The sequence below is a fragment of the Vombatus ursinus genome, unplaced genomic scaffold, assembly GCF_900497805.2.
Source record: "Vombatus ursinus unplaced genomic scaffold, bare-nosed wombat genome assembly UNPS02014801.1, whole genome shotgun sequence".
Taxonomy (NCBI): domain Eukaryota; kingdom Metazoa; phylum Chordata; class Mammalia; order Diprotodontia; family Vombatidae; genus Vombatus; species Vombatus ursinus.
In genome coordinates, this window is record NW_020954579.1 from 11,966,321 (window position 1) to 11,988,409 (window position 22,089).

The following is a 22,089-nucleotide window of genomic DNA, read 5'->3' on the forward strand; positions in this document are numbered from 1 at the left end:
AAAAAGGAGAAAACAAATACCTCTTGTAACAAATAAACAGTCATATGCTTAAGCAAGATAAATTCAGAGTGGCCATGCCCAAAAATATGTATCTCTGCACTTTGTGTCTATTGCCTGTCTGTCATATGGTAGAGACATGACTCATCATAGGTTCTCCAAAGACAGGGTTGGTCATTGCTTTTATCAGAGTTCTTAAGCTTTTCAGAGTTTTTTCTTTATAGTGTTGTCCTTATATAAATTGTTCTCTTAGTTTTGCACACTTCATTTCTGCTTCAGTTCAAACTACCCAGAAGTATCTGATGTCATTCCTTTCATCATTTATTGTAATGCAGTAATATTTTTTTGCTACATGCCACAATTTGTTCAGCCATTTTCAAATTGTCTAAGAAGCAATCTAAGGTACCTCTCCCTCCCCCTATCCCCCTTAGATACTAGTTCTTTGTTTTACTTCCTTCCCCACCTTTTAATTCTCCCTTCAGGTTGGGAAAATATGTTTTCCATGACTATGCTCTTTGTGGTTCCCTTTTCCTCTTTTAACCTCCTTTCTGTATCATTCACTGCTTGCTTTCCATTTTAGTGTGATATGTTTCTACATTGGGATGGTAAAGGGGGGGGCATTAAGCTCTTTTATCTGTGAGATTCCTTTGATACCAGCTTCCCCCACCTTTTTCCTCCATGTTTGTTTCTTACCCCAATTTTGAGAAATAGCAAGTTCCTTCTTTCCTCCTTTCTATGTTGGTATATCCTTTTTACCTTCCCTTTTCTTTCCACTCTTAAAACCCTTGTAGCAGAACCAATACTTTTCTAATACCTCTGTTTTTCTTATTTAAATCCCTCATTAATCTTTTGAAGAGATCTCCCTTTATCAGAATGTTAACACATCATCATATAGCTTTTTACAGTTATACACACACACACAAATTGCCTTTTCTAGATTTATCTAGACTACTGTGTTTATATTTCAAAGCTCTCACTCAGCTCTGGTCTTTTTATCCAAAATTCTTGAAAGTCCTCTGTTCCATTAAAGGTCTCTTCTTTTGTTCCCCTATGGGATTATACTCAGGCTTTGTAGGCTAAGTTATTCTTGGTAATAAGCTTAAATCATTTGCCTTTTGTAATGCTGTATTCCAAGATCTCCTCAGGTTTTAATAGAATCTTCCAGTATAGTTCTTAGTAAAAATCTCCTCTGGTTATATAGTACAATCTTCCAGGTCTTAGAAGATCCTGATTATAGTTCCTTGGTACTTGATTTACGTTTTTATGGGGACTTATGCACATGAGCACATGAGCTCTGGATTTTTGGCTATGACCTTCCTGGAACTGTACTGTTCAGGATTCCTTTCAGGAAGTGTTTGGTAGGTTCTTTCTATCTTCATTTTGCCCTGTGATTCTAAGAGATTTGGGCAGTTTTCAATTATGATTTCTTGAAATGTAGTGCCCAGGCTTTGAAATATAATCATAGTTTTCAAGAGGTCCCGTGATTTTTAAATTCTCTCTCTTCGACCTGTTTTCCAGATCAGTTGTTTTTGATATCAAGTATCATCTATGTTTTTTAAAATCTTATCATTTCTTGTAATATTTATTGCTGTGTCATTGGAGTCATTGATTTCTCTTTGGTCTATTCTAGTTTTCAGAGATTGCACTTCTTGATTAAGGTTTACCACTTTCTCTTCTAAGCTACTTGGTTTCCTTCCAGTTCTTTCATTAAGAGCTTTTATTACATTATTTTATTTTATTTCTAGCTTTTGCTTTGTTTTTTTAGGTATTCTTGTCCCTCTGGAAAATCTATTTTTTTCCTTGGAGTCTCTGCTTTCATGTGTTATAGAGTTAGATTGTTAGATTTACATTTTTGATTGTTATAGGTTTTTTCTTTGATTCATTCGTCTTTCCAGTTTTCATTCCTGAATTAGGGCTATGTGTCAGGACTAGGATCTCTTACTTGCTGTATTTTTAGATGGGTTATTTGGACCACTCTTCTCTTGGGATCCCTGGGTTCTTGTGGTGACTGCCACCTTCTAAGAGTAGGCTACTTTAATCTTTGAAGTTTAGAGTGCTGTATCTTCCAGGCCCGCTCCAGAGATTCAGATTAGGGCGTTTGTGATCCCAGATCATTTAAGCAGTCTACCAGTCTGTTCATCACTCTGCTGATTTCTGTAGCTTCCTCCTTGAGCTTTCTGACAAACTTGAGACTTTTTCAGGGAAGCCCTCTGCTTTTGCTGCCTCTGCGTACAGAGTATTATAGATTATACATGTCCCCGACAATCTCTGATCATTCTGGAATGCTACCCTGTTCCAGCATTGGTGGAGAAGCCTGGCTAATTTTTTTTGGTGCAGTATCAGGGTGGAAGAAATTACTTACCATAGTTTCTCATTGCATTTTTTGATCATTGTTTGTTCTAGTGCAAACTTAAAGATTTTCCTGGAGTTAGGTGTGTGGGATATGGGTGAGCTGCCTCCTATTCAGGCAACCATTTAGTGTGGAAAATTATGTGTGTGTATGGACATATATATATATACATACACACATATATACACATACACAATGAAAAAAAAAGGTAGAAATTAAGGGAAAAGAGTGCTACCAGACTTCAAATTACATAGTCAAGTAGAAATTATTTTTTAAATTTTTTTATTTTGTTAAATATTTTCCAATTACATGTAAAATTTAACAATCATTTTAAAAATTTTGAGTTCCAAAACCCCCCATGAGAAGCAATTTGATATCAATTATACATGTGAAGTCATACAAAACATATATTCATATTAGCTATGTTGCAAAATAAAACAGACAAAAATAAAGAAAAATAAAGTTAAAAAGTATGCTTCAACCTACATTCAGAGTTCATCAGTTTTCTTCCTGGAGATGGATAGCGTTCTTCATCATAGGTCCTTTGGATTTGTCTTGGATTGTTTTCTTCATCAGAGTAGCTAAAATCATTTACAGTTGATCATGGGACAATATTGCTGTTACTGTGTACAGTGTTTTCCTGGTTCTGCTCACTTCATTTTGTATGAGTTCATATAAGTCCTCCCAGTTTTTTCTGAAATCATCATGCTCATCATTTCTTACAGCACAATATTATTCCATCACAATCATATACCATAACTTGTTTAGCCATTCCCCAGTTGATGAGCATCCACTCAGTTTTCAGTTCTTTGCCACCACAAAAAGAGCTGCTGTAAATATTTTTGTACAAATAGGTTCTTTCCCCTTTTCTTTGATCTCTTTGGGATACAGACCTAGTAGTGGTATTGCTGGGTCAAAGGGTATGCACGGTTTTGTAGTCCTTTGGACATAGATCCAAATTGTTCACCAGAATGGTTGGATTTGTTCACAACTCTACCAGTAATGCATTAGTGTCCCAGTTTTCCCACATCCCCTCCAACATTTGTCATTTTCCTTTTCTATCATATTAGCTAGCCTGATGGGTATGAGGTGGTATCTCAGAGTTGTTTGAACTTTCATTTCTCTAATCAATAGTGATTTAGAGCATTTTTTCATATGACTATAGATAGTTCTGATTTCTTCATTTGAAAACTGCCTGTTCATATCCTTTGACCATTTATCAATTGGGAAATGACTCATATTTTTATACATTTGACTAAGTTCTCTGTATATTTGAGAATTGCCTTAAAATTTTTTTCCCAGTTTCCTGCTTTCCAAACGTTTTTAATTTAATGTAAGAAGTTTTGTAATGATAATGGCATTATTTTCAAGATTCTACTTATTTTGGATTATACCCCAGGTCACCCTCCCCATCTGGATGATTTTAATGAAAAATGTAGAAGTGGTCTGCCTTCCCCCAATACTACCTTATTATTAGATCCTTTGTGTCAGGAAGTGATTGCTAATTTCAAGGCATGCTATTTACTGTGCACTACATTTGCCTAGGCACTTGCTGCTTTTGATGTAGATAAGGGCTTGACATTGAGAGATTTCTGGAAGTCCTATAATATTTACCATACAATCTGGAATATTGCTAAGGCATGAAAAGATGTAACAGAAACAAGTATGAAGAGAGTTGGGAAAAAGCATGCTTACAGTTCATTCAGGTGGATTTGACCGAGATGAAAGGTTTGAAGAAATAACAAGATTGTAAAATTAGCTCCAGAATTGGAGCTAGAAGTGGATGAGAATAATGTGGAGGAGTTGACTGAGTCTCATGGAGAAAAACTGTCAAATGAAGATTTGATTGAGCTGCTGGAGGCAAAGATTTCAGAAGAAGAAAAGGAAGCTTCCAAACTGAGGTTGAACCATAAAGGTTCACAGTGCAACAGTTGACAGAAGCATTTCATCATTTGAGTGAATTTTTTTCTTGAAGTTTTCAAGATTTTTAAAATGTAAAGACTAGTTGAGGATAATATTGCTTGCTATCATCAGATACAGGAGGAAAAGAAGAGAGCCATTATCCAAACATCTCTCAGTAGCTTCATAAAAAAAGTTGCACTGCCAACAACCAGTGATAAAGGCAGTGGTGGGGAAGGACAATATACTGCAGAACTGTGTTTACTGTACTGTGCGTACTTTATCATCAATATCATCAATATATATTTACCTTTCATTTCATAATTCTGTTTACTCTCATGGTACTGATGCAGTTTGGGGTTGCTGGGATCCCTGAAAATATTGGGATACTAAGAGTTGCCAGGAATGAATTCACACACCATCTTCTAGTCAAGTGGCAAACTTTATTATTTTTTTTTTGGATAATTAATTTATTTATTTTTAGTTTTCAACAATCACTTCTATAAGATTTTGAGTTTTGCATTTTCTTCCCTACCCCCACCCCCCAGCCAAGATGTCATACCGTCTGATACAGGCTCTAGAAATATATTCATGTTAAGCATATTTTCATGTTAGTCATGATGTAAAGAACAATTAGAACTAATGGGAGGAACCATGAGAATGAGGCAATAAAACAGAACAACAGAGGAAAAGGAGAGCAAATAGTATGCTTCCATCTACATTCAGATCTCTATATTTCTCCATATTTTTTCTCTGGGTGTGGATAGCAATTTCCATTGTGAGTCTTTTGGAGTTGTCTTAGATTCTTGCTTTGCTGTGAAGAGCCAACTGTATCAAAGTCAGTCATTGAACAATGTGGCTGTTACTGTGTGTAATGTTCTCCTGGTTCTGCTCATTTTACTCTGCATCAGTTCATGTAAGTCTTTCCAAGTTTTTTCTGAAGTCTGCCTGCTCATTATTTCTTATGAAACAATAGTATTCCATTACATTTATACACCACAACTTGTTCAGCCATTCCGCAATTGATGGGCATCCTCTCAATTTCCAATTCTTGGCCACCACAAAAAGAGCTGCTATAAATATTTTTGTACATGTGGGTCTTTTTCCCATTTTTATGATCTCTTTGGGATACGGACCTAGAAGTGGTATTGATGGGTCAAAGAGCATGCACAGTTTTTATAGCCCTTTGGGTGTAGTTCCAAATTGCTCTCCAAAATGGTTGGATCTTTTCTCAACTCTACCAATAATGTATCAGTGTTCCAATTTCCCCACGTCTTCTCCAACATTTATCATTGTCCTGTTTTGTCATGTTAGCCAATCTGATAGATGTGATGTGGTACCTCAGAGTCATTTTAATTTGCATTTCTCTAATCAATAGTGATTTAGAACATTTTTTCGTATGACTATAGATAGCTTTAGTTTCTTCATCTGAGAACTGCCTGTTCATATCCTTTGACCATTTATCAATTGGGGAATCATTGGTATTCTTATAAATTTGACTCAGTTCTCTATATATTTTACAAATGAGGCCTTTACTAGAGACACTGGTTGTAAAAATTCTTTCCCAGTTTTCTGCTTCCCTCCTAATCTTGGATGCACTGGCTTTGTTTGTGCAAAAACTTTTCAATTTAATGTAATCAAAATTGTTCACTTTGCATTTCATAATGTTTTCTATTTCTTATTTGGTCATAAATTCTTCCCTTCTCTATAGATCTGAAAGGTAAACTATTCCTTGCTCTTCCAGTTTGCTTATAGTATCAGTCTTTATATCTGAATTCTGTACCCATTTTAACTTTTATCTTGTTATAGGGTATAAGATGTTGGTCTAGGTGCAGGCAAACTTTATGTAGAACTGTTAGGGAACTTGCAAACTAATGAGGATGAGGCTGATGCTTATATACAAAAGGGACAGTGAAAAGATCAGGGTTCTGAGAGAGATTAAGGAGTGGTAAGTATTCTGGGGTGGGTTATGTGCAACAGTGAATGTAAGGTGTAAAAGTAAGCTTATTAGTGATCTCTGTGGGATTAAGGAGTGGTTTGTACGTACAAAGTAGTCGGGGGTGGGCCAGGTATGTTGGGTGGAGGTGCCAATGAGGTACTGGGCTGCTGGAATGTATGGGAAAATTCAGGGACTGGGTTGCTTCCAGAGACATGGTTTTTTCTTTTAGAGGTCCAGGTCCCATCACTCCATCAGTATGGTATTTAATATGTCTGCATTTTAGTGTATTTTATGACTTACATAAAAGTATTATTTTGTATATGCCTTTGTTATAGAAGCTAATTGAGGTGTGTAGGTAGGGGCAAATTTGAAATTATGTAAATGAGAACCATTTATACAAGATCAAAAGCCATATTCCACTAGAAAGGTGGGCAGAGGATATATGAAAATGATTCTCAAGTAAAGCATTGTTAGCTATTAACAACCATGTGAAAGAATACTTTAAATCATTAACAATAAGAGAAATGCGAATCAAAACAATCCTGAGGTGTCACCTCACAGCCAGCAAATTGACAAAGATGATAAAAGATGAAAATAGTCAATGTTGTCAGGGCTATGAAAGACAAACACACTAATGCATTGTTGTTGGAATTGTGAATTAGAACCACCATTCTGGAAAGCAGTTTGCAATTATTCAAATAAAGGACTAAAATGTCCATAGATAGTGAGTCAGATAGTCCATTGCTAAGCATTTACTCCAGAAAGATTGTAGGAGAAAATAACAAGTTCCATATACCCCAAAATGTTTATGGTATTTTTTTTTGTGGTAGCAAGGAACTAGAAACAAAGTATGTGCCTATCCATTGGGGAATGGCCATGTAGATTGTGGTATGTGAATGTAACGGAATATTGCTCTGCTATGAAGAACAGTGAACATCATAAATACAGTGAAGCATAGAAAATGCTGTTCAAAATGTTCAAAATTAAATAAGTAGATCTAGAAAAGCTATATACACCAGTGACTACAACAGTGTAAATGGAAAGACCAGTAACCACAAAACAGTGAAATCTCAATGACTTGCCATCACCCACAAGTGTTTCAATTTCACATTCATGAACTCTAAAAAATCATAATCTATTGTCATTCCACCTCTTTTTCTGCCTTCCAACTCCAAACCCTGTTTTTCATTCTCACCATGATCTCCAGTCCCTCCATCCTTGTGTTCTTTCCCAGGTCCCATTACCCCTGCACTGTCCACTCTTGTCCTTTCCCTCTTTACAATCCTTGGTGAACCAGTTCAGCTTTACGCTATTCTCTTCCCTCAAGTCCTTTGTCCCCTTTTCCTATTACAAATCCTAACTTTCTAAGCCCCAAACTTGGATTACTCCCAGCATCTGCTGCCTTGGATTCTATTCATACGCTGCTGAGTGAAGCTGGCAAAATCTCAAATCCATGTATGAATCTGTAGTTATTATAAACTTAGGTTATATAATCTTAACTGGATCCTTACTGTAGCAAGTCATTTTACATTACCATAATGGATTCACTATCCTACTAATCACTGTGGCTTTTCTAAATCTTTTTTGTTATTCGAACCTCTTATACCTCTCCCTTTGCCCCACCTTATTAGATGAGAATCTTGCATGTTTTACTGAAAAAAAAAAATTGAGGCCATTCACCAAGAGTTTCTCCCTTCCTCTTCATCTCCCATTACCCAGATGCCTCATGCCACTTTCTCCTCTTTCACCAGTCTCACATGAAGTGGTACCTCTTCTCCTTACCTCTCTACATACATACTCAATCCTTTTCTTTTTCTCATTTATCTTCAATCTCTCCCTGTATATTAGCTGCTTCCCTATGGCTTACAAACATTCCTATGTCTCTCTCATCCTTAAAAAACTGTCACTTGATCTATCTTTCCCCAGTAGCTATCATCCTATAACTCTCTTCCCTTTCATGGCTAAACTCCTTGACAAGGCCATCTTCAAGCAGTGCCTCCACTTCCTTTCTTCTACTCTTCATACTAGTTTCCTTTCAACTGTAACTCATCATTCTGCTGAAACTTCTCCAAACTTGTCGATTATCTCTTAATTACTAGATCTAATAGTCTTTTCTCAATACCCATCCTTCTTGACCTTTCTATTGCCTTTAACACTATTGATTACCTTACTCTCCTAGATAGTCTCTTTAGGTTTTTGTAACACTGCTTTCTCCTGGTTCTCCTATCTCTCTGACCATTCTTCAGTCTTTGTTAAGTCATATACACCAACTGTGGCTATCCTTTAAGATTCTCTCCTGGGCCCTGCTCTTTTTCCTTTATACTGTCTTGCATGGTGATGTCGTGAGCTTCTGTGGGTTCAGTTATCTCTATGCAGATGATTTCCAAATCTATACATTTAGCACTAATCTATCTTCTAAGCTATGTAGTCCCATATCACCAACTACCTTTTGGACATTTTAAATTGAGTGTCCTGTTGGCATCTCAAACTCAACATGTTCAAATAGAACTCATTATCTATGCTTATTAAATCATCCCTCCTTCCCAACTTTCTAGTTATTATCAAGGGCACCACTATACTCTTACTTGTGCAGGGGAAATGCAACCTCATTCCCACTAATAACACATTAACAATCTATTGTAAGATCTTATCATTTTTATCTTCATAACATTCAACTTACCACACTGACATTAAGAGCTCTTCACTTCATACCTGAGCTGTTGTAGTAACTTCGTAATTGGTTTCTCTGTCTTAAGTTTTATCTCCCCACTCTAATCCATCCTCCACCCAGCTGCGAAAATGATTTTCTTAAAGTATAGGTCTGACCATGTCATCCCTACTCAGTAAGCTCCAGTGTCTCCTTCTTACCCCCAGGATGAAATATAAAGTCTTCTGCCAACAACCTGGCTCCTTCCTACCTTTCCAGTCTTTTTATATTTTAATTCCCTCTATACACCCTGCAGTTGAGCTACAGTGAACTTTCTGTTACTGTCAAATGATGCTGCGTCTCTTGTCTATGTGCCTTTGCATTGGGTTTCTCACACGCCTGAAATGCTTTCCCTCCTCACCTCTACTTTTAGTTTCTATAGCTTCCTTTAAGGACTCAGATCTTCCACAGGAGTACTTTTCCTGATCCCCTCTTCCTACTTCTAGAGCCTTCTGACTGAAATTATCTTCCATTTGCTCTACATATGGGTGTGTGTGTGTGTGTGTTTGTTTGTATGTATGTATGTGTGTAATTTAAATGTTGTCTCCCTCATTAGAATATGAGCTCTTTGAGACCAGAAAGTATTTTTTGTTTCTTTGTATTTGAAGCACCTAGTACAGTGACTGCCATATATTAGGTACTTAACAAGTACTTGTTGATTGATTGACATATCACTGTCTTCCATTTTACATAGTAGAGGACTTAGACTCTGAGATGTATAGTTTACAAACCTTTAAGTCTTTATCATTCCTTACTCCTGAATCAGATTTTCCAGCATATATCTTGCCTATGCCTACCTTTGCATTGAAGTTGCCATGTATCAGTTTATTTGAATATTTAGGGTCTTCTTAGGATATATTTCATTCTCTGTAACAGATTTTGGTGTATAGGCTGCAGTTTTGTTTTTTTAATGAGGGCTCTTTTGCAAGTATTTATCATGGTCACTTGAATGTAAGATGACCACATGTCCCATAAATTGATATTTTATGGTGCTTTTGAACATAGAACAAAATTAATTCATGCACTCATCAATTTGGAGCTAGGAAGAATGTTAGAAGTCATTGAATCCAGTCTTCCTTATTTTACATATGAGAAAACTGAGGCCTAGAGAGGCTGAATGGTTGCCCAAGATCACACACTGGTAGTAAGTGGTATAAATAAGAATCCAGGCCCTCTGATTTCCACTCTCTTATTCTTCATACTGTAACCATGCTGCCTCTCTGTTATTTTTCTCTCCAAGAAACATTTGTGAGCCATCTATCCATTTAGCTCTAATTTCCTTGGTTTTCTGGTTTCTCTTATAGTGAGAATGTTAAAATGGATACAATTCAGTTCCTTCAGTACTATAATCAGTCAACGAACAAGTATCTCACAAGTGGAGTTGCCAGTAAGTTAAAATTTAAGATGATCTGCAGAATTTGTGACTCTGTACCACTTGCTTCTTTTCCATCATTATGTACCTGTCATTAGTGAGGCAGGAGGAAAAAGACTAAGAGCTTTCCTGGTACACACATGAGTTAAAAGAAGAATACCTCCTTTCTCCACTATTATTTGACATTGTTATAGAGATGCTAGCTTTAACAGAAAGACAGGACAACAAAGTCAAACTTATAAACCTTGGCAGAAAGGAAACAAAAATAACTTTATTTTTAGATGATATCCTGATATATGTCAAAAACTCCAGAGAATCAGCAAAGAAACTAATTGAGATGATTAATAGTTTGGAAAAAATACTCAGTATTATGTACTTTTTAAGTCTAGAAGTTTATCAGAGACATATTTATTATCTAATTCTAAGCTTAATCTCTGCTTGCAGAGAAATTCAAAGGGACAGACATCCATACTGTTTTTGAAAAATCTCTCTGACCCAAGCCGTTTTCTTCTTACAGTTTATAGGGATCAAGAACAAAGACAAATTCCCATAATCAAGATTAAGCAGGAAAACAAAGTTTAGGTAAGAGTTTTGATCCCTCAAACAGAAACATGGTAATAACTCCTGCATGGAGAATTATTTTTCTGAAACCATTCATTCCAGCTAAGGGTGGGAAAAGAGGAATGATACTTAGAATTAAACAATGGACTTTTCCTCTTAATCTGATCATTACACTAATTGTTTTTATGGAGGTTTCCTTCTGTGCTCATCAGGCGGTAAGAATAAGGCAAAAATATTTTAGTACAGAGTATTGTCTCCTCAGAATTAAGTACAGATGAGGTTTTGTATTCAGACAAGAAAAAGAACTTTGTACCAAGACACTTAGAAAATATGTTTTCTTAATATTTCTGAAACAGAAAGAGAGGGTGGTTAGTGTGCTTCTGCAAAGGTTATACCAATATTACAGGATAAAAGATATATCATATCCCATCTAACCATCTACCCCAACCATCTTACCATCTGATTTTCTGATGCACTCTTTCTCACATGTGAAACAGCACTTATGGACCATATTATCAGAATAAATGTCCCTAGGCCCTGGGGGAATTAATCTACTTAGCTTTGGAACTCTAACCATAGGCTGTTTTCTTGATTAGTGAATGAGCTCAAACCCAACTCACTGTGGCCCAGACCACCAGATCAGATAATGCTTTATATGCCATCTAGCTATCTACCCCGTACATCTTCTTGTGCTAATTTTTCCCCACACCCCAAACCCCTGGTCCCCTATCAGCACCACATTTCTAACTCTTGCTCTAGGTTTCTTTATCATTTCAGTAATATTAATACTATTTATTTATCTGTCTGTCTGTCTCTTCCCATTAGAATTTAAGTTCCTTGATGTCAGAGACTGTCATTTTTGTATTTGTATCCCCAGCACTTAGCACAGTGCCTAACATATAGTAAGGGCTTAAGAAATGCCTTCCTGGGGCAGTTAGGTGTCAAGGTGGATCTAGCACTGGCCCTGGAGTCAGGAGGACCTGAGTTCAAATGTGGCCTCAGACACGTAACACTCACTAGCTGTGTGACTCTGGGCAAGTCACTTAACCCCAATTGCTTTACTTAAAAAAAAAAAGCCTGCCTTCCTTCTTTCCCTCCTTCTTCTCTCCCTTCCTCCCTTCCTCTCTTCCTTTCTCCCTTCATCATTTACTCCCTCTCTTCCTTCCCTCCAGCCTTTCAAGGTTTCTATATTATATGTTTTGTGTAATTGTCTTGATCTCAAGAGAGGGTGGAGTGGAAAAATTATTGCAGTATAAAAAAAAGGCATGACATTTATTTGTTAGTTTTAAGAAGCACAAGGTGTAGTCATACAGGAAGGAGGACCATTTTTTCTTTTACTTTATTTCATGCATTGTTTCATATCCATGCCTGAAGAATTCATCACCATAGGGTCACCCTACTGATCATTAGCCTTTCTGTACTTAGAGCTAAGGTAGTTGTCAGAAAAAAAAGAGATATAATACTAATACTAATCTAAGCCTTTCCACCATGGTAAAGAATTTGCCAATGCTTGACCTCTAATGATGCAACCCTTATGAACCCAGGAGTCACTTTACCATGATAAGTGTTTTAGGAATACACACACACATGCATATTTGTGTGTGCATATATATATATATATTTACATACATATGTACATACATATGTGTATGTATAAATCCATATATTTCATTAGATGTATATGAATAGACATCTCTTAATATAACCTTAATTAAACCTAATTTGTTAGCAAATATAAAATTACTCCACGTGTGTGTGTAATTGTTGGTATAGAAAGAAAGTGCATTTAGGTTCCTTCTCTGTAGTTTAGAATACAGTACCATGCCCAGGACAGAAATAGTCACTAGCTGCAATCACCATGCTATATTCTTTCAGCCAGCATTCCTGTTGTGACCACCTCTGGCCATAGTCTTCATTGCTCATAGCTTAGGGCAAAGGTTTTGTTCTGATTTTCTCAGTAGTGAAAACTAGCTGTAATGGGGGGTGGGGGAAGGGAATAGATTTTGGCTTCAGTTGGGAAAAGTTTGAAACAACAGCAGGAAGAAACAAATACTATACCAGTCAAGAGTGGCACAAAAGTTCCTGTTGCCACCGGCACCAGCCATGTACATTCAAACAGGTTAGCACTGGGTTGGTGACCTCAGAATGTTTGTGTATCTTGAAGGTGTAGGGGAGGCAGTAGAACTCTTTGGAATTTATCCCAGTGCTGCTTTATTAGTCATCCAGTTCATGGTGCTGCAGTTTGGTGCATCTGATGCTTATCCTCTAAAAAGCAGCTTGTCAGTCCTGTAATGTTGTATATTTAAAATTGAATTCTCTGTCTCACCTCTTTTCTGTTCAATTCCTACTTTATCCAAATAGATTGTGAAGATATTGCAGGCGTGCACTGTCTTGCTAAAGTATAATTAATCATTCCTTCTTTCTCGAAATGGAGTTATTCCCTTATAGCTAGTTACACAAACATAAATTTATACTACTTGGGTTCAAGAAGTCTCAAGAGCAAAAGCTGAATAAAAATCTATAATAGAAGAGGTTTCAGCTTTAAGGCACGAAGAGCTTACAGCTTTTTAATATAAATTGTTCCCAGAATCCATGTCACAGCTCCTTATATGGTGCTGCTTTTTTTTTTCCCCCCTCTTAGTTGCTATGACAACAGCAGCACTGCACCATTCATCAGCTCCAGACCTGGGCTGCATTGCTAGTCTTCCGTGTTACTCCTGAATGTTAAGAAGAACATCCGTGAATCATTCATTTTGCTAATACTGCGCCATTAGAAACCTAGAAACCAGTTTTTCCAGCAGTTTGTTCTAACTGAAGGGCAAACTGAACTGCGCCATAGAAGAAATTGTGCAAAAATACTTCCCTTTTTTTTTTTTCTTAAAGGGATGCATACCAAGTACATTGCTGCAGTATTCTGATAGAAAAACCCATCTAAGGCTGAGCTATCTAATGAGAACTCTTCCTGTAGAGCCTTTCTTGAATATCATCAGCTGTAAATGAAAGATTTACAAAGAAGCAGGTGATGTTGTTGGGATAGTGGATTCCTTGGGGAATATCTTGTGCTTTGGGACCACATTTGACATCAGCTGCAAAAGAAGTATCACCTGTAACGGCACCGTGAGGTTCTGGGCCGTGTAAAGAGCTAGCAAGAGAAGAAAAAGGTGTGGATCGTCACTGATGAGCCAGCTCTGATGGCAAGGTTATCTGTGGATAAGAAAGAGGTTTAGGTGCATTGGGGAAAAGATTACAGGTTATTGATTTGTGAAGAAGGAAAACTAAAGCCTGTGAGTATACTGAATGGAAAATTGTGTGTTGCTTGGATTCTGGCTCTCCAAGCTTTTAGGCCTACTTTGAGCTCTGTAGAAAAATCAATGCAGACTAAGACAATTTGACAATCAGAGTTTTCGAGGAAGCCATTAAGAGGTTATCATTAAACATACCTATTTAATTTGATATTAAATGCTTTTGATAAATTCTTATTATTTGTAAAATACTGTGACCCTCATAAAATAATATCACAGTTGGAAAAAGAAAATTCTGTTACTAAAGGGGTGGATGAGTAACTTATTTATTGTAGTTTTTGAAGGTCAGATTGTTTCTTTTTTTGGATCCTAAGACTAAGATAGATCTTTTTTTTTTCTCACTGCAGCATCCTTGAAACTAAGATTTTATTTATGATAGTAGTATAGAAACTGAGATTCAGTTTGCCTTCATCCTGATCATAAGAAATACTCTTTTCTATTTTTTTCAAAATGCTTGTCCTGCATAGTTAGAAATTTTTGTTGGCTTTGAACTTGTTGGCAACATTGATTTTTAAAAAAAAATTTTTTTTTAAATTGTTATTCTTACTGGGTGAGTTTAGAATAAACTGGAGACCCACCTTCTAATTGGTATTTTTAAACTGTTTGGTAATTACTGTCGTAAGAAAAATTAAATTTGCAGACTGGGTATTCTTAAAAAGGCATAATATTCATTTTATGGCTTCTAATTAACTTTCTCTTTTTAGGTTTTAGGCAAATCATGATTACTTAGAGATGGACTACAAGTAGTAAACTTGGTTTTTAAAGATTAGAAGATTTGAAGTATGATCTTTCAGCTTTCTCCTCCTAAAAATCCCTTTCATCAGAGCTTTGACATTGTCATTTCTCTCAGCTGCTCATCTTCTTGAATTAAAGGATTATTCTTTAATTCACATTGCTTCAGAGAATATTGCCTTTAGGGTAGCTGGTCTGTCTCCAATTTACATCTTGACCAAGAAATTTGATTTTGTTACTCTGCTGTTACTCAGTTGTTACTTTTAATGCTCCATCCATTTTTGTGAATATTGTCTCTAGTACAAAACAAGAACATTTGCAACTTGGACAAGAATCCTATAGCCTAAGATAATGTACTAAAATCAAATAAGAATGTTAATGACATATATTGCATGATCATTTGTAAAGGGATTCTTTTTCCATTTAATACCCCCTTTCAAAGAACTTTTAAAAAATAGTGTTAGACTTTTAATCAATGCCAAAAAAAATTTTTATTCAGTTAAATAGCCTTGAAGTTTTTTATTAGCAGGTCTCTTCATATTCATTTCCTTTCTCTTTTTGTATTCACGATATATATAAAATATGCCTGTCTGAAACTGAGTTCCTAATAATATTATTATGGACTTACTTAAACACTTTTTTATTTGGAATTACCAAATTACTCATCACTGAAAATCCTGTGCTGCTCTTTGCTCCTTTTACGTTGAAGGTGTGTCTTGCTTTACACAGTTGATACATTCCTGAATAGTTATGCTGTTCCTTAACAGTGAAGAAATAAATTTTTGTAAATGAAATAATTTTAAATATACTAGGTATACTCATTATTAAGAACTCTAAAATAAACCTTTAAAAAAATAACATCAGTCCTTAGTTTAGTTGTTGTGTGAATTAAGATTTCTTATAAAATCACGTGTATGTATGTGTGTGTGCATGTACAGGGCACACTAGAAATCTCTCTCAGAATGTAGATGCTCAGATTACATATTTAACTGTCCCGTACTATGGAATTATAGGTCAACCACTTGATTTCAAGAGATTTGAAATGGTCTGATTTGCTATCTTGTACCTCAACTAGCTGATATGTTTAAAAGTAAAGTCCGTATTTGCACAGTATACTAGAAATAGAGGCAGAGGTGACGGAAGAAATGATAATAAAATTGTCTAAAATTATAAAATGTTCTTTGTTGAAATTTGCAAATACTTTCCCAGAGACACCCCTAGATATCTGGTAATGGGGTGACATCACAGACAAGTTTATGACTGGAAATGAGTACCATGTTTTGACCAGACCCGAAATGAGAATGGAATCCTCTCTGTATTCCACACTTATGAAGCGCTTTAAGGCTTCTCTCCTTTCCTCTCTCTGGTTTTCTCCCCTCCCCTCCCTTCTACTTTCTAAGCTGGACAAAGAGGGTATAAAGGCTTTGGTTCAAACTGGAGGAAAAGAACTAGAAGGAATCTAGACCCCTTAGAGACAATAGATGATTGAAGCAGGTTAGAACTGGTACTAGAGAGATGAATCATATCCTAATGGTTCTATCTATACCATATATGAGAGAATAATGACAGATGGGCTCTTTTAGTTCTAGAGGGAAATTTTTTGTGCGAGAGGAGTCGTAGAACTTAAAATGAATAAATTAATGCATGAATTTTCAAAAAGTACTTTAAAGTATCTGCAATGGAACAAGCACTTTGCTAAACACGAGGGATACAAAGGCAGAAAAAGTGAGACAGCTTCTGTCCTCAAGAAATCTGTACTCATGAAGAGATTGTAGATATATGGGAGTGTAACCAAGGAATAGAGCATATAAATAGTCAAAAGATAGTAAGTTGATGCATAATAATAATAATAAAAAACACTAATAAAGATAGCTGGCATTTACATGGTACTTCAAGGTGCTGTTATTATCCCTACCAAGTTTGTGACATTGTGGATAAAGCACGGACCCTGGAGTTCAAATGTGGCCTCAGGCACTTACTAGCTTCATGACCCTGGGCAAGTCACCTCTTTTTGCCTCAGTTTCCTCATCTCTAAGATGAGATAGAGAAGGAAATGGCAAAACAACCCTAGTATCTTTGCCAAGAAAACCCCAAATGGGATCACAAAGAATTGGAGGAGACTGAACCGATTAAGCAGCCACAAATGCCTCCTGAGGTTGTTGTGAAGATCAAATGATACGATATTTGTAAAGTACTTAGCACAGTATGTGGCACATAAGAGGTACTTAATTTGTTTCTTTCCTTTCCTTCTTTCCTTTTAGAGAGGAGGAAAAAAAGGCAGACAGCAGTTAAATGACGCCCAGGGTCACACGGTGTCTGAGGTCAGATTTTAACTCAGGTCTTCCTAATTTCCTCTTCAGTGCTTTATTTACTGTACTCTCTAGCTGCCGTAGAACAGCTAAGTGACAAACCTTTTCTGGGAATAATGGCAGTATTAGATTGATTCCTGAGCCCAGAACTAAAAGTTGAGAGTAGGAATGGGGAGAGTACACTTTGATTTTAGGATAGCCGATGGCAAAAAGGTTGGTTTGAATGTCTGGGTGGTATGTAAAACACAGTCTAATGATCTGGCCTGAGGCTTAGGGCTGGTTAGATTTGGAGCACTAGTTTAATTTGCATTTACTCAGTCACTAATCAAGGTAGTTTGGCCCCAGGATAGTAGATCCAAAAGTAAACAAATTAACTCCCCCAGGGACTGGAAGGTTGTTTTTTGGTGCTCCTCCAAAGGGACGAAGGGATTTGGAAAGCACTTTTATTGGAAGGAAAGCTAGGTGGTACAGTGAATAGAGTGCCATGCCTGGAGTCAGGAAGACTCATCTTTCTGAGTTTAAATCTGGCCTCAGACACTTAATAACTGTGTGACCCTGGGCAAGCCACTTAACCCTGTTTGCCTCAGTTCTTCATCTATAAAAAGAATTGGAGAAGGAAATGACAAATCACTCCAGTATCTTTGCCAAGAAAACCTCAGATGGGGTCACAAAGAGCTGTACTCCACTGAACAACAACTTATTAGAAACTCCGCAAAGCTTAAGCAACAGTTGCAACCTGTTCCCTACCTTTGTGTGGACTGGAACACTTCTCATGGAGCTGAGCATGCACTCTGGTCCCTTTTTGTTGGATATGTGCTATGGCCCCTTGCTAAAGGACATGCTCAAACAGCAACTTTTCCTTGTTCTCTTTGTTGCGGTAAGTGGGGGATTACACCTGAGCTTCATCAGATGACATAGAACCAAAACCATCATTTGGGTATAAGAGGAGCAAGAAGACCCATCAAATCACTCCTTCTTTTGAGTATGTGAATATGGATATGTGATTTCATTGGTGTGGGGACCTTCCAATGAGAAAACTCCCTCTACCTGTTCAGATCAGTACCTTCTCAGCATTTTTATATCCTTTGAGATTGTAAGTGCATTGGTTACTGAGAGGGTAAGTTGTTTACCCAGGGTCACATAGCCACTATACTGTAAGCCAGGCCTTCCTGACACCCAAAGAGGAACTGTGAGTTGGGAGTAAGGGGCACATGTTTCAAATATTTTTAAAGACTTAGTTAACTCTGTTCAAAACACTTTTGTTCATTTTATGATGTTTCCCAGTGTAAGCACTTACTCCCTTTCATTTTCCATAATATTCTATTGGTGGTTCTGTTAAACTTTTTGTAGATATATTAGTAGCTTATGTGTTGTTTCAAAATGTTTCTTTTAATAAAAATTCCATTCACCATTATAAGCATGGTACAGAAACAAATGAGATAGAGCCACTCCAAACTTAATTTATATTTGACTTTTGTCCCAGGTAACTTTTATCATTTCTTCAAATACTTCAAAGTCAGAATAGACATTCATTCTTATCCAGGATTATCTTTCCAAAGGGTTTTTGTTTTGCATTTTTAATACTGCTTTTTGATACTTTGCTTCTTGTTTTGCTAAGGGATTAAGAAAACAACTAATCCAGTGTAATGAAATACTGTTGATTTTTTAAAAAAAGATTGAATGTGACAAATCATGATGAATTCCTCCTGTAGAAATCCATTCCCATTTTACTATGACACTCCACCATCACTTCTTTTGCTAATCCCCAGAGGAGATTGGTAGGGGCTTCCTGCTTCAACTCCATGTTTTACTCTTGGTGCTTGCTGTCTTCTAGACAGGGTAACATCTAATTACTTTCAGGCAATCATCTAAGGAGAGACTAGTTTTATAAATGGCATGTGCATTCTTCAGGTAGCATTGCCTAGAGGCATTACAACTGTGACTCTATAGTTATATTCTCTTTATACTTATCAGTTGCCTTAGCAGAAGATTTCATCCAGAAGCATGAGAAGGGCCATAGAGTAAGTAGAATGTATCTTTGGACCTTTATTTCCCCTTTCACGTGGTTTATGTTTGGATTTAATCATGAGAATAGATTTGTGTTTGGCATCCTGTTCTCTTCTCACCATTGATTCTAAATGCTCCCTATCAAAGGAAAGATTTGAGAATAAGGGATCAGATATTCCTTGGAGGCAAGCTCTTTTCCCTCTGTACATGCTAATTAGGTATTAGTATATAGGTAATTTAAAAAAAACTGTATACCTATAGAAATATGTAAAAGTATTCTTTACCCACCTACTTGCTTAATAAATGTATTTTTTAAATTCATAGATTTGATTTATGGGATACAGGCCTTAAATCTGAAGTGTTTCTCCCATAATATATACCACACCTTTCACCTCCTCCCTAAATAAACAAACACAATAAAAAAAGTCAGGAGCAGCTGGGAAGGGTTAGTCACATCTGCAGCTTTCAAGCCTGTTGTTATAATCTCATCTAATTAATTGGAGAGCAAGTCTAGTTCTTCCCTAGCCTCTTCTTAGTTCCCCTTTCCTAGCATTAACCCTTTCTTGTAATTCTGAAGTAAATTTTAGATGATATTTGTATCTCCTTTCTTAACCTTTACTAATTTCATCTTTTAGTTAGAAGAATAAATTCTCTGTTTTTAATTAGTTTAATTACTTTAAATAGCATTCTTTTATTCAGCACCTGTGGAATCTTTTTCTGATACTGCTAGTGGAAGTTAGAACTAATAATTACATGTTATCTAACACATTGGATATAATTTATTATATCTGAAGGAATATAAGTGGAACCATGCATGCTCTCTTTTAATTGATAAAAGCAGTATGGTGTAATAGATGTAATGCTGGACTTGGAGTCAGGAAACGATGCAAATTTGCCTCTGACACTTCCTGGTTGTATCACCTTGGGCAAGTCAGTTAGCCTCAGTTTCTTCAATATAAAATGAAAATAATAATATTTACACTACCCAGCTCACAAGATAGTTAGGAAAAAGGTCCATTATAAACATAAAGAACTATATGAATGTTAGTCTATCTTCTTCCTTCCCTCCCATTCTCATCCTACTTCCCTCTCTGACTTTGTCTCCCTTTTTCAACCAATTTCCCATTGATAAAATGTATGAATGTTAGTTAATATTAAGTAGGACTGTATTATTAAGGACTGCAAAGTCCTTCTCCCCTTTAAAAAAAAATCTTGGTTACATTGCGTGTGTGTGTGTATATGTGTGAAGAACTGGGACTAAATAAAAACTGTATGAGTAACTCCAAGCAGATTTTATGTGGAACATGATTTAGTTTAGAAATGGAAATTGGCTCATGAACATTTATTTTAAGAAGTCTGATTCTTCACCCTATGTATGGAGTTCTCAGTACACTTTATTCAGGGGACACCATTCTGATGAATAGTATATGGTTCCTTGTAACTGTGAAATTGTTTACTAACAAAGGAAATGCAATTAGTGCTACATCAAAACATAATCATAATAGAAATATATCCTTGAACAATCAGACTGTGTAGAAAAAAAAAATGACTGCAATGGTCCAGGTGTCAGCTATTATGAAGGCTATACTAGAAAAAGCAAAAGTTCTGAATCATTTGTAATTTGGCTCTCTGCTTTCTCCTTTCTAGCAGCTTGCTATCCTGTGCAAGCCTTAGAAACATTTTTGCTATTTCCTGCACATCTTGTCCCTGTTACTTTTCCAAGCAATTTTCTTTTTTCCTCTGTCTTCTGTAGCTACACCACTTTCACAGGCATGAGTGTAAAAACTTTTTCATCATTGTAGGGTACTAGTTGATTCTCACAGCAAGTATTAATAGGTGTTCAAGACCAATGTCACCAATCCCATTAAGGAGATTATTTTTCATGACACTGCTCCTAGATTTATTTATTATCAATACACTTTTATTTTTTCTCCCTCCCCTCTCTGTCTCATTAGGAAAGAAGAAAAACAAATTGTAACACATACAAATTGTCAAGCAAAACAAATCCCCAAATTGGCCATATCCAAAAATATATGTTTCATTTTGCATCTTCAGGCTATCACCTCTCTAACAGGAGGTAAGTAGTATTCTTCATTGGGCCTCTGAAATTGTGGTTGGTCATTTCATTGATTAGAATTCTTAAATCTTTCACAGTTGTTTGTTTTTGCGGTCTTGGTATTATTATGTAAATAGTTCTCCTGGTTCTGCTCACTTTACTCTGCATCAGTTCATGCAAGTCTTCCCAGATTTTTCTAAAATTGCCCTTTCCTCATTTCCTACTTCACAATAGTATTCCATTGCATCATATATCATGATATATATGTATATCTATATATATTTATTTATTTATTTGGTTCAACCCTTCCCCCAATGATGTGTTGTCCCCAGATTTATCCAAAAAAAGATGGTTTCTTGTAACTTATTCAAGTAGAGATGTACACTAGCCATATGAGAGGGGAGAAAGACAAGAAAGGAAATGGATTGAAAAAGGGAGACAGAGTCACAGAGGGAGGTGGGATGAAAATGGGAGGGAAGGAAGAAGAGAGGAAGACTAACAGATGAATGAATGAATAAAGCATTTACTAAATGCTTACTGTGTGCAAAACACTTTGTTAAGTGATAAAAATAGGGGCTACACATAGAAAAGTAAGACAGTCCCCCCCAAAAAAGTAAGAGTTCACATTCTAATGGGGCAGGCACACATATGGAAAGTTTAAGCTGTAAATCATGTAAAAAAAAGCCCCATGGTCCAGATGGCAGTACCTCTTTTTTAATGTCATTCCTGCTGATAAAATCCTGTCAGTTTCTGATGTGGAACCATTTGACGATGCCAAGCACTTTGGTGGCAAGAACTTGCTTTTCTGGGATTTCATTAGCTGTGGCTATAGCACCTGGGGGATTAGTTGCCAGGTTG

At 36.4% G+C, this 22,089-nt stretch overlaps 1 protein-coding gene across 8 annotated transcripts in view; it reads left to right on the forward strand.

The window, feature by feature from the left end:
* The window catches only part of TANC2 (tetratricopeptide repeat, ankyrin repeat and coiled-coil containing 2), a 519,058-nt gene that overhangs the window by 199,059 nt on the left and 297,910 nt on the right, over positions 1-22,089 (forward strand). The window contains exon 1 of one of the 8 annotated variants that reach the window (XM_027872933.1): positions 21,190-21,252. The exons of the other annotated variants lie outside the window; for them this stretch is intronic. The gene's annotated coding sequence lies outside the window, so the exon portion shown is untranslated. Of the gene's footprint in view, positions 1-21,189; positions 21,253-22,089 lie in introns of those variants that run through there. 8 annotated transcript variants of the gene reach the window in all.